Source organism: Balaenoptera musculus, chromosome 5 (genome assembly GCF_009873245.2).
Source record: "Balaenoptera musculus isolate JJ_BM4_2016_0621 chromosome 5, mBalMus1.pri.v3, whole genome shotgun sequence".
In the NCBI taxonomy this organism is placed as follows: Eukaryota; Metazoa; Chordata; class Mammalia; order Artiodactyla; family Balaenopteridae; genus Balaenoptera; species Balaenoptera musculus.
Genome location: NC_045789.1, coordinates 1,064,164 through 1,078,430, shown reverse-complemented (window position 1 = coordinate 1,078,430; position 14,267 = coordinate 1,064,164).

Below are 14,267 nucleotides of genomic sequence, written 5' to 3'. Positions count from 1 at the left end.
CTGCTTTCCAAACACGTAACGACTCTATTTATTCGCAGTCTCCGTTATTGCTGGACAACTCGTAGTTATATGCCGTTAGATAAATAATACTTAGGGCCTGACAAATGGCTCCGGCCACATAACTTCTGGCTCCATCTCGATTCTGAAACTGTGAACCAAGAAAACGACCAGTAGCCTGTAAAGCAATTGATTTCCATTTTTTCCCCTATTGTTGTCTGGTCCCAAAAGGGTTCCGTTAGGGCACGTGAACGTATTGTGGAAGACAGCTGGACAGCACTCATACGGTAACTTTGTTTAGAATTTTCTCTGGAAAGAATAGGCCAAATTGCCGATGATCGAGTTAACATTTGCCTTTTTATGCTAATTTCGTTTTTAAAAAATTTTATAAATAAATGTAAATAATATATGAAAGTTCAAAGTGGCATATATGATAAGCATAGGATCTCTATAAATTATGGAATTATTTTTAAAAAGAAAAAAAGTCTGAAACCATGGAATATCTTATTCTGGGCACCCATAACTTCTTTGAAATTTATCTTAACAAAATTCTCTTTGAATATTTTTTCTTTTTGAAATTCTACGTGTTTTCTAAGCAAACTTTACTTTCATAAAAATCTTGAAAGAAAGACACTGAACATTTCTACTTTGTTAATCAAACACACTCAGAATTTTACACAACTGGGAATATGAAGAAATGGCATTTTAATCTTTACTTTCTGGCCTAAGTGTATTGCAGGACTTTTAAAATGTTAATTGAATAAACTACGATATTTTTCAATAAATGTTGGCCTGAAAGCACTTTTAACAAATTCAGCGGAAATGATGGCTCTCTTTTAACAACTATTTGACCATTTATGCTTCCCTGCTGTCCACAGACTAGATGTGAGCATTTTCTTGGGATGGTCAAGGTCCTTCCTCCTAACAAACCCACCTGCCCGTCTCCATCTATTTCCTGGGTGGCAGCTGCCAGGTGCCCACTCATCCTGCTCTGTATTCAAACGCTTCCCAACCCTCTCAGAGGAAACCCCAAATCCCTTCCCTCCCTGTTTTCAATATAATTTTGACCAAATGGCCCATTAGAAAGTCACTTGATTTTTCTTATTTATAAGGGGAAAAAAAGCTACAAGAACAGTTAACAAGTTTGTTTTGAAAGCAGTACAGGTCTGCCCTAGGGAGTCAACAGAATTGCTCGGGTGTCTGAAAGGCAGGGCTTTCGGGCTGCTGCCATTATTTCTGGATGGTGAGAAAGTGACCCCAACATTAGGGGACAACCTAGTGTGTGAAGACAGTAATTAAATACTTTTAACCGGGAGAGATTTGGAATTCGGTATGGAAACATAATGAAGCAACACTGTGATATTTATATTTTGTGTTGTTTAGCAATATTTTGCATATTATAAGTACTGTGATTCATGTTTGGGTATCATTTATGAAGCTTTAAAATACGTAATTGAGAAGTTAATTTACATTCAAGTTAAAAATAAATTACAACTAATATCAAAACATTTAAGAGAACTTAAGAATTACCACATTTATAAATCCATTTACTAGATATTTAAGGTCTTTTTAAGTGTGTGGAAAGGTTTCGTTGATTATGGCAGACAAGTGCAATATTTGTAAGGAAATGGAATATAGTAATTTTATAAATACATGTTGAAATAACTCAGAGGTTTTAATTGATTAAAGGTTAACAGTCCTATAAAATGTGACAATATTTACAAGCTGAACTTTCAACTTCCAGGGGAACTTCACTCTTGACTTTGTAATTTTCATAAATTAAATATTTATTAGGAGTACAAAATTATTTCTACCTATCAGTGCTATATACACAAGCTTATCCTAAAAGCACCAGAAATGCTCCCGCTGATAGTTTAAAGGTGTGACCATTTCAGGATAAGAGGTAATGATGAAAGTGATGACGGCAGGGCGGGGAGATGGTGCCGGGTGAGTGAGGGCAGAGTCGTCCCCACTCTGAAATGGGAATCCTTTGATTCCGATTCAAACACTGCGTATTTACTCAATGTTTAGTGGGATTGGGAAGGAACCAGTTTTCCATTCAGAGAAACTGTAGGCATGAACAGGTCCTCATAGCCATGAATCCATCCCTACTGGAGAAGGCGGGCTTCATGTTATCACTCTTTTTTTCCTAAAACCTTTCCTATTTCTCTGTGTGTCCTTCAGTTTGTTTCAGTTGGTTGGTATTTTTGTGCACATGTGTGCTATTTTCGAGCCAACTTCTCGGAAGCATTGTAAAGGTTTTAAAGTTGAGATTAAACATTTAAAGCACCAGCTTCTGGGACCCTAGTGAATGGGTTATTGGATTCCAGAGTGTCCCTTGGCTGCCAGGGACAGTAGCAGATGCATATTGCAAAAAAACTGGGTGAAGATTGGTTGGCATTTTAATTTCCTCTCCAGGTGGCTGGCTGTTTGGGAGATTAGGATGAATTTACACTCCTTGGCAGGCCCATAAAGGATTACCTGGGGGAGCATTATTACACTTCCTGACTCTTTAAAAGGGCAGTGGTGCAAATGGATCCAATTGTTGGATGTAGAAGTTTTACAAGACGGGAGTCAGAGCATTCCCATAATTTTCCAACCAGGGTGAGGTGGGGAGTAATGATGTCTTTAATAAGGACAGAAAATGCTGAGGGAGTGGAGGGGAGGTCACGGGGGCCACTGAGTCTGAAATTCCAACCAGTCAGGGGTTGGAAACGAAGGATGGAAGCACGGGTCAAAAGCCAGGGTAAGAGAGGAGGATTCAAATATATCTGGGGAAAACCATGGTCCAAAAGGACACATGCACCCCAGTGTTCACTGCAGCACTGTTTACAATAGGCAAGACATGGAAGCAACCTAAATGTCCATCGATAGATGAATGGATAAAGAAGATGTGGTACCTACATACAATGGAATACTACTCAACCACAAAAAAGAATGAAATAATGCCATTTGCAGCAACATGGATGGACTTAGAGATTATCGTACTAAGTGAAGTAAGTCAGACAGAGAAAGACAAATACCATATGATAACACTTACATGTGGAATCTAAAAAAAAATGATACAAATGAACTTATTTACAAAACAGAAACAGATGCACAGACTTAGAGAATGAATTTATGGTTACCATGGGGGAAACGGGGGCAGGGATAACTTGGGAGTTTGGGATTAACACATATACACTACTATGTATAAAATAGATAACCAACAAGGGCCTACTGTATAGCACAGGGAACTCTGCTTGATATTCTGTAACAACCTAAATGGGAAAAGAATTTGAAAAAGAATAGATACAGGTATATGTGTAACTGAATCTCTTTGCTGTACACCTGAAACTAACACAGCTTTGTAAATCAACTATAGTCCAATATAAAACTTCTTTTAAAAAGTGAATTTTCAAGAGTTGCTATTGAAACTGTGAGACTGCCAAGAAAGAGTGCAGAGGGGAGAGATCCTGGGGCATCTCAGCACAGGAGACTGAGGAGAAGCTCTGGGGTGGAGATGGGCTCATGGCCTGGAATTGCAGAGCTGTGGGCTGGACTCTGCCGACTGGTGCTCACACAGTGTGTGTGTGTGTGTGTGTGTGTGTGTGTGTGTGGTGGTGTGTGGTGTGTGTGTGTGTGTGTGGTGTGTGTGTATGTTGTGTGTGTGGGGTGTGTGTGTGGGGGGGTGTGTGTGTGTCTGTGTGGTGTGTGTGTGTGTGGTGTGTGTGTGTATGTGGTGTGTGTGTGTGGTGTGTGTGTGTGTGTGTGTGTGTGTGGTGTGTGTGTGGTGTGTGTGGTGTGTGTGGTGTGTGTGTGTGGTGTGTGTGTGTGGGGTGTGTGGTGTGTGGTGTGTGTGTGTGTGGTGTGTGTGTGTATGTGGTGGTGTGTGTGTGTGTGTGTGTGTGTGTCGTGTGTGTGTGTGGTGTGTGTGTGTGTCGGTGTGTGTGTGTGGTGTGTGTGTGTGTCGGTGTGTGTGTGTGGTGGTGTGTGTGTGTGTGGTGTGTGTGTGGTGGTGTGTGTGTGTGTGGTGTGTGTGTGGGGGGGTGTGTGTGGGTGTGTGTGTGGTGTGTGTGTGTGGTGTGTGTGTGTGTGTGTGAGAGAGAGAAAGAGGGTGGGGGAAGGAGAATACAAATAGAGTTTCTTGGGATGAATACAAATCCTCCTCAATCAGGACATCTTTTCAGTAAAAATTCACCCAGTGTGGGTGGGAGAGGAACCAACCCCCCTACCCCGCATGTGGTAAGTGTTTTGTGCCACGTGCAGGCCTCGCCCACCCTCCACTGGGTCCCTTTTCTGGGTTGTCATCCCTCGGGGACAAAGACCAGGCTCTTGGTGTTGAATTTCCCAGGCTGTGCTTGTCCTCTGCGATCGATGCAGACCCACCGCGGGCCTAGTGGCCCGTTGGGATGTGCGGGGGGCGTAGAGGGGGATCCTCCAAACTAAACTCCCAGGTTGCTGGCTCTGCTGCTTTCTTGTCTCTGCCCCAGGGGAACGTGTGTCCTCTGCCAGTATCCGCAAAACTAGGCTAATGTCCTAGTTTATGAGTCTGGAAAAACCCCAGGCCTGAGAGTGTCTCAGAGCTCACTCTGGAAACTATGCAGTGAAAGAGCGCCAGTGAGGGGGGTATAGAATTTGATTGTGTGTCTAGAATACCATTCCTGACGATCTACAAACAGCCAAAATATATCTACTATTTTTTTCAAGTCAGCAGTTTTTGGTATACACATCTCCAACGGAACCAAAAGTAGTTACAAACCACATTCAACATAATTAGATGGAATGAAAACAAATCTTTTTGTATGGATGTAACTTCTGAAATGTTAGTCTCAGTTCAGAGAAAATATTTTTGAACTACTTAAACAGCAGTTTAGAAAAAAAAAAAAAAACACACTTGGAAAGTCTTTGAAATGAATCAAGTAGTAGCATATTTTGAGTTGTCTGAGAGCAAAATGATGAAAATGGTATTTATGATTTGGTAGTTCTGAGCAGAATTTATTTGGAGTTTGCACTTTCTTGTTATTGAATATAGTGTGGAATAATGAAACACCTGTAATGTAATTTTCATAAATCCAGTTTAATAATCCAGTTTTTCTTTACTGAACAATTGTGGAGACTGCAAACTTATCTTGAAAGCACCGGGTCTGCAGGTACTTGCTGAGTGTGGGACCTGGTGTATCTCTAAGAATTGCAATTAAAATGTGTTTATGTTTGGAGATAGGAGATTTTGATTCTTTTAGGGCCTCTTAAATGAGGTGCAAAATGAGATGTTCATGTTTGAATTAAAAATAACCTGTCAGGACTGCTTAACATCTGGCAAAACAGTCTTTTAGTTTAGAACAGAGATCACTGTACATTGATTGCTGACCTCAGGATTATGCTACTACAAATGCATGCTGCTGCATGAACAGGGAGAGAAAATTAGCTTTATAAAGAAAGAAAGTATAGATCCTGTATCTTAAATAATATTTCAGTTAAAAAAATGAGAAGAATCTTGGGGTCCCTCAATTTTACATTTTGCATCTCTTCCTATTTTGGGGGTTTTATGGCTCAGAACTCTAATTTTATCATGAAAAAGTGCCTATTTGGTGTCATTCTATCCAATAATGGTGAGCTAGTGACTTCTTTTTCCATATGCATTTTCTTATTCCTCTCTTTTTAAAACATAGTTAATTTCATTTTTAAATTTTTATTGAAATTTTATTTAATTGATTTACAATGTTGTATTTGTTTCAGGTATACAGCAAAGTGATTCAGTTATATATATATATAAACATATACATATATATTCTTTTTCAGATTCTTTTCCCTTATAGGTTATTATAAAATATTGAGTACAGTTCCCTGTGCTATACAGTAGACCCTTGTTGGTTATTTATTTTATACATAGTAGTGAGTATGTGTTAATCCCAAAGTCCTAATTTATCTGTCCTCCAACTTTCCCCATTGGTAACCATAAGTTTGTTTTCTGTGTTTGCGAGTCTATTTCTGTTTTGTAAATAAGTTCATTTGTGTCATATTTTAGATTGCACATATAAGTGATATCATATGATAATTTGTCTTTCTCTGACTTACTTTACTCACTATGACAATCTCTAGGTCCATCCATGTTGCTGCAAATGACATTATTTCATTCTTCTTTATGGCTGAGTAATATTCCATTGTATATATGTACCACATCTTCTTCATCCATTCACCTCTAGATGGACATTTAGGTTGCTTCCACATCTTGGCTATTGTCAATAGTGCTGCAATGAACATTAGGGTGCATGCGTCCTTTTGAATTATGGTTTTTTCCAGGTGTATGCCCAGTAGTGGGATTGCTGGATCATATGGTAGCTCTATTTTTAGTTTTTTAAGGAACCTCCATACTGTTCTCCATAGTGGCTGCACCAATTTACATTCCCACCCACAGTGCAGGAGGGTTCCCTTTTCTCCACACCCTCTCCAGCATTTATTCCTCTCTCTTTTTATCATGTAGTTTAATGCATTACTTCTTGTTAAATTTACTTATTTTCCTTCTTTTCACGTGACCTTTTAAAAATAACCTATGTATTTATCAGGAATAGGCTTAGGAGGTGGCCTGCTTTTTGTGGAGGAGTAAAAGAAGTAAATGTTTCTTTGTTAACATACACTGATGACCAACATTGTGGAGATAGCACAACTTGTCCATTTATGAGGAAAGGATCTTTGGATTGTGTGCTCTCTTATGGAAGGTTTCTTGACATTTTGCTTATGAAGTGCCCCCCGCTGCCAAGGCTGGCCTCCAGGACTTTATTGGAGTCAAGTCTGTCTTCATATTTGCAGCTTTCCTCAATTGCATATTTTTTTCTTTCATTAAATAGGGTTTCCAAGTTTGTAGACATGGTCCATTTTAGAAAGTAAACATCACTCTAAAAATTGAAATATACCAGTTTCCCTTCAGTTCTTCCACGGAGACTACTGAAGTCTAAGGGAAAAACACGAGATAGAATAGCAACCTCTCCTCCTGTTTTCCAGTGAAGGGGCTGCTTCTCATATTATTTCCTTCCACTAAATTTGTTGCCACCTTAGCAGCAATTGCTAAAATATAAAATGGAGTTTCTTCTACTCTTTAAATAAAATGTGATGTCTCTAAAAATTAAATAAAAGAACCCGAATCTGTCAGTTACCATCCGTTTTGACATTGGCCTCCATGATGGTCTTGGAATAAGCAGGCAGGTTCGCTCTTGACTCCACAGTTGGCTTCCCAGGGGTCCCTCCCTCACCACCCCCCAATGGTGAGGAAAATTGCAACCTTCACACGAGCCAGCACCTCGCATCCTCCTTTCCTGCTTTATCCATCCTGTGAGCACTGCTCACAGTCTAAGATAATGTTTATTGTTTTTCTCCCTCCTTAGAAAATAGCCTGTTTGTCTGTGTCCTTCTATGTTATCCCCCAAACGTCTCCAGAGATGCCCAGAACACTGAAAGGAAGAACTCAAAAAATCTTGTTTGAATGAACGATTCAGCGTCGCTCTGTGGTTCTGTCACTCATCTGAGGCAAAATGAGCATCTCTGTAATTTTTTTAAAGAGTGAAAATTCTGATTTAATAGACACCGACAGAATTTTATCATTATCCATTTTGTTTTCTTGTGTTTTAAGCTTAAAGGTATGGTATTGCCTGCCAGGTTTGCTTTTTCTATTTTGCTCTCTGGGAACCTCAGTTGCCCTCATTTCCTTTAAAAGATTATGTAGATGAAGCCATTGTTATAGAGCTGTGATGGCTGCCAGGAGCCTGAGAAAGATATAAATGGGAAGGGCATTCACACAAGCTACCTGTGCCCTTGAATCCCACCATAGAGCTGCACCTCTGAAAGGGCCCCCTTAGAATCAATCATCACCTTAGGAAAATCAATGAAACTGCTGTTGCATCTGCTTCCACATATGTTTCTTTGCACGGGGAAACTGCTTTTTAAACAGAGTAATGTGGCTTCTGCCTTTTCTCACCAAGTGTTGCTAAAAATAAACACATATTTCTTCTCATCTTCCATGACACACATCTTCCCATGCAAAAACTCCATTAACTGAAACGCAAATAGTGATCTTTTTCTTACTAAGTTAAAGAATTGTCAGAAAGCAAGGCAGTGGATCAAGCACATAATTCACACAGTAAAGTGACGTGGAGATTTATCATCTGGAATCCATAGGAGGATAACTTCCACCAGGGCCCTCCTCAGCCATATCTGTAAACGGTCACGGGATCTCCTCCATCCATTCTGCTGAGAGCCGCCCTGGGCTTGACGAGGAACCACTTTCACGGGATTGTGAAGGCCTTTCTAATTATTTCCTTACAAATATGTAAACGTGGCCATGCACATACTAAAGCATATCACCTCACATACTTTTATGCATAAAATTGAACAGATCAGAGCTAAGACCACAGATTACAGGATTAAAATATGTATTTTTCTTAAAATCTGTCATGGCAGTTTTCTTTATATTTGTGGAATGACCTTAAGGAGAAACACTAAGATGAACACATGCTTGTCAAATTTCTGCGGTATAGTTAGAAAGAGCAAACCCCACCCACTTTTCATTAAATTCACCGGCATAGGAATCTCTCTTAAAGATGCATCAAATTCCTTGTTCTACAGGATGTACCACTGGTGTGCTTCTTATTTCTTTGTAAGCATTGATATGCTGGTTTCCAATGATTAGAACTAAATTAGTGTCCATCCTGTATCCTCCAGAGCTTTTTGCATCTGGCATCTTGACACATGTCACCACTTTTACACTTGCTACATGTATCTACACATACGATTTTGTCAACCTCCATGTGGCCAGCTACAATATACACACATAACTTTTATTCTAGGGGAAATAGTGACTTTAGATGAATATTTACACTTTCTGATGCTAAAATGTGAAAACGGTGCAACCCAAAATGTTTCCCATCTTTTGACTTTGCAGTCAGAAGCCTTCCAACCAAATTTATTGCCTGAGTTAGGTAATCTACTCAACTCAGGTGTCTTAGAGCAGTTATTCAAATTTCCTTTAGGAAACTTTGTTATATTTATCCTTCAGTGGTTTATCTCATATTGTGCTTGAGTCTGTAATGTGCTTCACATTCTTTCAGGATGTCAAACAACCAAATGCAAACAATGAAAGTAAGTTTGTACTTCCCTTATGAATAAACATGTATCTACCTTTAACTCCAACAGGGAATAAAATTTGGATTTCATTGGTTAGAACAGCAGACAGACCATCCTGAATGCTCTTCTCGAAGGAACGCATTTTCATTAAACTTCTTTTGGTGACTAAGCATTCAGAATGTCTTCTCGCGTTTGAGCTCTTCATTAGAGAGTTTTTGACCCTAAGAGTTAGTCGTCCTAATGTTTCTTAGCATGTGGATGACTTCGCATGCTTTCACTGAACCCCTATTTTTTTGTAAATTCACTTCTTTAAAAAGATAACAATGGCATTTATGGGGAATAATCTGCCCAGTGGTAGACCAGCATAAGCCTGCGTCTTTCATGAGTTTAATAATATTCTTGTTTTATCTAGTCACCCTGCAGCTTTGGTTCGTCACATTATGAAATCATCAGTGCGAGGCTTTTATTTTCGTTCCCAGCCCAAATGGATTTCTTTATGAACGCTGTGATTTCCCATGAACCCATGAATTTTGAAACTCCTTATAGCATCATAAGCGGTGCCCTACTCTGAGGATTAATGGGGAAATATTTGGGGTTTTCTAGCTCTGACTGAAGGCTGGGTGAAATCAATTATTTAAGCACCATAAAACAAGGGTTTGGGTCTCAGACAACGATTACAAAGCAGACACACTTTAACACCCAGAACAACCATGTGGCGCTTGTTGACTTTCAACCATGGCCGAAGGGTGAAGGAAATATCATTCTATCTGCTTATGCCATGGAGATTCCTTCACTCCACGAGCAGCTGGAGCTCCCATTTACACACACACACACACACACACACACTTCTTTCTAGTCGTACAGATGTTAAATATAAAGAATTCCAACAGCTTTTGTTAAAGCCATTAGAAAAGCAACTGACTTTTTTTTCAACTGTATCTGCAGTGGTCTTCTGGATCTCAAACACTCAATTTGTACAAAGTAATAAATGTCATGCTTTAAAAAGGGAAAATATAATTCTTCTCACTGCCCTCTAGAAATAGTCAAGTGGTATAGAAAAATTTATTGAAGATGTGATGTGACTTTTATAGACACCGATTTTTAAATGTCTAAAAGAGATGTGTTTTATTAAGCATGGGCGCTTAGCAATTGTTTCTACCCCATGTTTCCCATCATAGTCGGAGGAACTGTTTCAAATGAAGGGCTTCCAAGGTGCTAAAACTTCTGATTCAAAGAAAATCAAGGCGTATTTTCGATGGTATTGGAGAAAGTGGGGAAGAGGAAACCTTAGAGGAATGAGGAAGTGTTCACAAACAATCGTGTTTAGGACTCTTATGTAGAAGATTATCACGGGCTTAGTGGCTTTGAAATCTAATCATCACATAAACCTTCCCTCAAAGCATTGCAGCTTTTGGTGTCAGTTTTTTTCTGTAGAGATCAACTTGGAGTGATATATCAAGATCAAGGTACATTTCAAAGAGAAAGTCTTTAAAAACAAATTATGGTCACTGTCGATGAATCATTCAAAATCATAAATCTTGTGTGGTGAGTTAACAGCGACAGACATGGTCACTGAACTGAAAGAAAAAATAACAGGACCTGTCCAAAAGACTCACCGCTTTTTCTTATTGTTTGTAGGGACCACTGTGAGGTTTTAGACACAGCACTCTCTCAATCAAGCATCTTTTGGGTCTCTGATTTAGATTAGAGCCCTGGACTTCAAACTTTTATTCTTTTACTCCTAAAGGAATTTTGTAAAACTATGGACAACTTCAGATATTTAGCTGACCATTTTAAAGGTTTTAACATAAATATAAACATTGCAATTGAAAAGTTTCACAGCATATTGTAAATGATCACAACTAAGTTAAAACAATTACTTCATCTTTTGAAGTATATCTTACTGATTTTAAACCCTATGGTAACTTGATATGTACCGTCATCTGTTTTAAGAAATATATGAAATACACTTTTGTTTGAATGCCTTCTACTGATCATCCTTTCATACTTCTATTCAACAAGAAAACATACACGTAGCACAGGGAACTCTGCTCAATGTTATGTGGCAGCCTGGATGGGAGGGGAGTCTGTGGGAGAATGGATACATGTATATGTATGGCTGAGTCACTTTGCTGTGCACCTGAAACTATCACAACATTGTTAATCGGCTATACTCCAATATAAAATAAAAAGTTAAAAAAACAGAACAAAACAAGAAAAGTTACACATACATATGTATAATTGAAATCTAATATTTTAAAACTTCCTGGGGTTGCAAATCTCAGACAAAAATTTTTTTCTAAATTGAGTTTTCATTAAACTTATAATTATATACCATTGATAAAAACAACATATATACTAAAATGCTGAAAAATAATAATTAAATATAACAGTAAGAACTTTACTGTCACATCTCTTTTAATAGATCTCTGAAAGGATGGAATTAAAAAATTAATTTATGTATTAAAATTGAGTTGTTGCTACATTTAGTGTTCAAACACAATCCTAATCATATTCTTTCTTGTTTGCTTAGATGTACATGTTCAGAAACTTGTCACATAGATAAACAGGTAGAAATAGAAGCTTTGTTATTAGAATTTGGCATAATTATTTGAAGTCCTTCCTTGTTATCATTCCAAATCACACAGATTGTTAAAAATAATCTTGATAATATATTGCTACTAGTTACATCTTTCTTCCATTTTGTTCAAAACAAAGAATTGTAAACTACCTGACTTACGAAAAGATTTGCTATCAATCATCTGTCAACACCAACATTAGTATTTTTATAGCCCTGTTTGGCTTCCCTGAAAGTTTTATACCCCAGAATCGTGGACTGTAATAACTTTGAGATGGGCATAGGATATCTTGAGAGGGTGATTGGAAAGGAGGTCTTGAACCTCAATCTAAAATGTATTCTCAGGGAGATCAGTTTGAGACAGTGTATACTTGGGAGTTTAAGGACATGGAATTTGCACTTATGGTCAATTAATCTTTGACAAAGGAGGTGAGAATATACAATGGAGAAAAGGCATCATCTTCATCAAGCGGTGTTGGGAAAGCTGGGCAGCCTCATGTAAATTGATGAAGTCAGAACACACCCTCACAGCATACACAAACATAAACTCAAAATGGCTTAAAGACTTAAATATAAGACATGACACCATAAAACTCCTAGAAGAGAACAAAGGCAAAACATTCTCTGATGTAAATCAGAGCAATGTTTTCTTAGGTCAGTTTTCCAAGGCAATACGAATAAAAGCAAAAATAAACAAATGGGACCTAGTCAAACTTACAAGTTTTTGCTCAGCAAAGGAAACCCTAAACAAAATGAAAAGACTGCCTAAGGACTGGGAGAAAATATTTGCCAACAATGCAACCAACAAGGGCTTAATTTCCAAAATATACAAACAGCTCATACATCTCAATAACAAAAACACAAACAACCCAATCAAAACAGGGACAGAAGACCTAAATGGATATATCCTCAAAGAAGAAACACAGATGATCAACAGACACATGAAAAGATGCTCAACGTCACTAATTTTTAGAGAAATGCAAATCAAAACTACAGTGAGGTATCACCCCATGCCGTGATGGCCATCATCAAAAAGTCTACAAATAATAAATGCTGGAGAGGGTGTGGAGAAAAGGGAACCCTCCTATACTGTTGGTGGGAATGTAAATTGATACAGCCACTACGAAGAACAGTATAGAGGTTCCTCAAAAAACTAAAAATAGAGCTACCATATGATCCAGCAATCCTACTCCTGGGCATATATCCAGAGAAAACCATAATTTGAAAAGATACATGCACCCTAATGTTCATAGCAGCACTATTTACAATAGCTAAGACATGGAAGCAACCTAAATGTCCATGGACAGAGGAATGGATAAAGAAGATGTGGTACATATATACAATGGAATATTGCTCACCCATAAAAAAGAATGAAACAATGTCATTTGCAGCAACAAGGATGGACCTAGAGATTATCATACTAAATGAAGTAAGTCAGACAGAAAATGACAAATACTGTATATCATTTATATGTGGCATCTAAAAAAATGATACAAATGAACTTACTTACAAAACAGAAATAGACTCATAGACATAGAAAACAAACTTATGGCTACCAAAGGGGAAGGGGGGAGGGATAAATTAAGAATTTGGGATTAACATATACACACTACTACATATAAAATAGATAAACAACAAGGTCCTCCTGTATAGCACAAGGAACTAAATTCAACATCTTATTAAAAACTATAATGGAGGGCTTCCCTGGTGGCGCAGTGGTTGAGAATCTGCCTGCCAATGCAGGGGACACGGGTTCGAGCCCTGGTCCGGGAAGATCCCACATGCCGCGGAGCGGCTGGGCCCGTGAGCCACAACTACTGAGCCTGTGTGTCTGGAGCCTGTGCTCCGCAACAAGAGAGGCCGCGACAGTGAGAGGCCCGCGCACCGCGATGAAGAGTGGCCCCCGCTTGCCGCAACTAGAGAAAGCCCTCACACAGAAACGAAGACCCAACACAGCCAAAAATAAATAAATAAATAAATAAAATTAAAAAAAAAAAAACTATAATGGAAAATAAACTGGAAAAGAATGTATATATATATATATATATATATGTATAACTGAATCACTTTGCTGTACACTTGAAACTAACACATCATTTTAAATCAACTATACTTAAAAAAATTTTTTTAAAATAAAAACCATTGAAGTTGAGAATCTGAAAGTTCATGCCTAACTACTCCTTGAAAAGACTTTACATATGCCTAGGTGTATGTACACCAAACTTTGAAGACAGCTGATTTGGAGCATTTTAACTTACCACAAAGAATTTCTCTTCTTCAATTCAGATTAGGTTAATGGCGTGGTCATAATCAGAGTTTGGGTGTTTTTTATTTCTGACATCCATATGCATCACCACTTTCAAGGGAGGTAAGAGGAACTAAGACAGCATCAAATACTCTAGTCAGGATATTCTGGTGCAATAAAGGATTAACATTTTTATAAGTAGCCTCACAACACATGTCTAAATTCTTTGACTTTCAGAGCAGCATTATGTGTGAAATTTTTTATAATGACTTTAATTTGTAAGATTTATTCAAAGATTTGTGTTGTATTTCAAGCTAAAATACAGGAGATAGTGGAATATATTTAACTTTT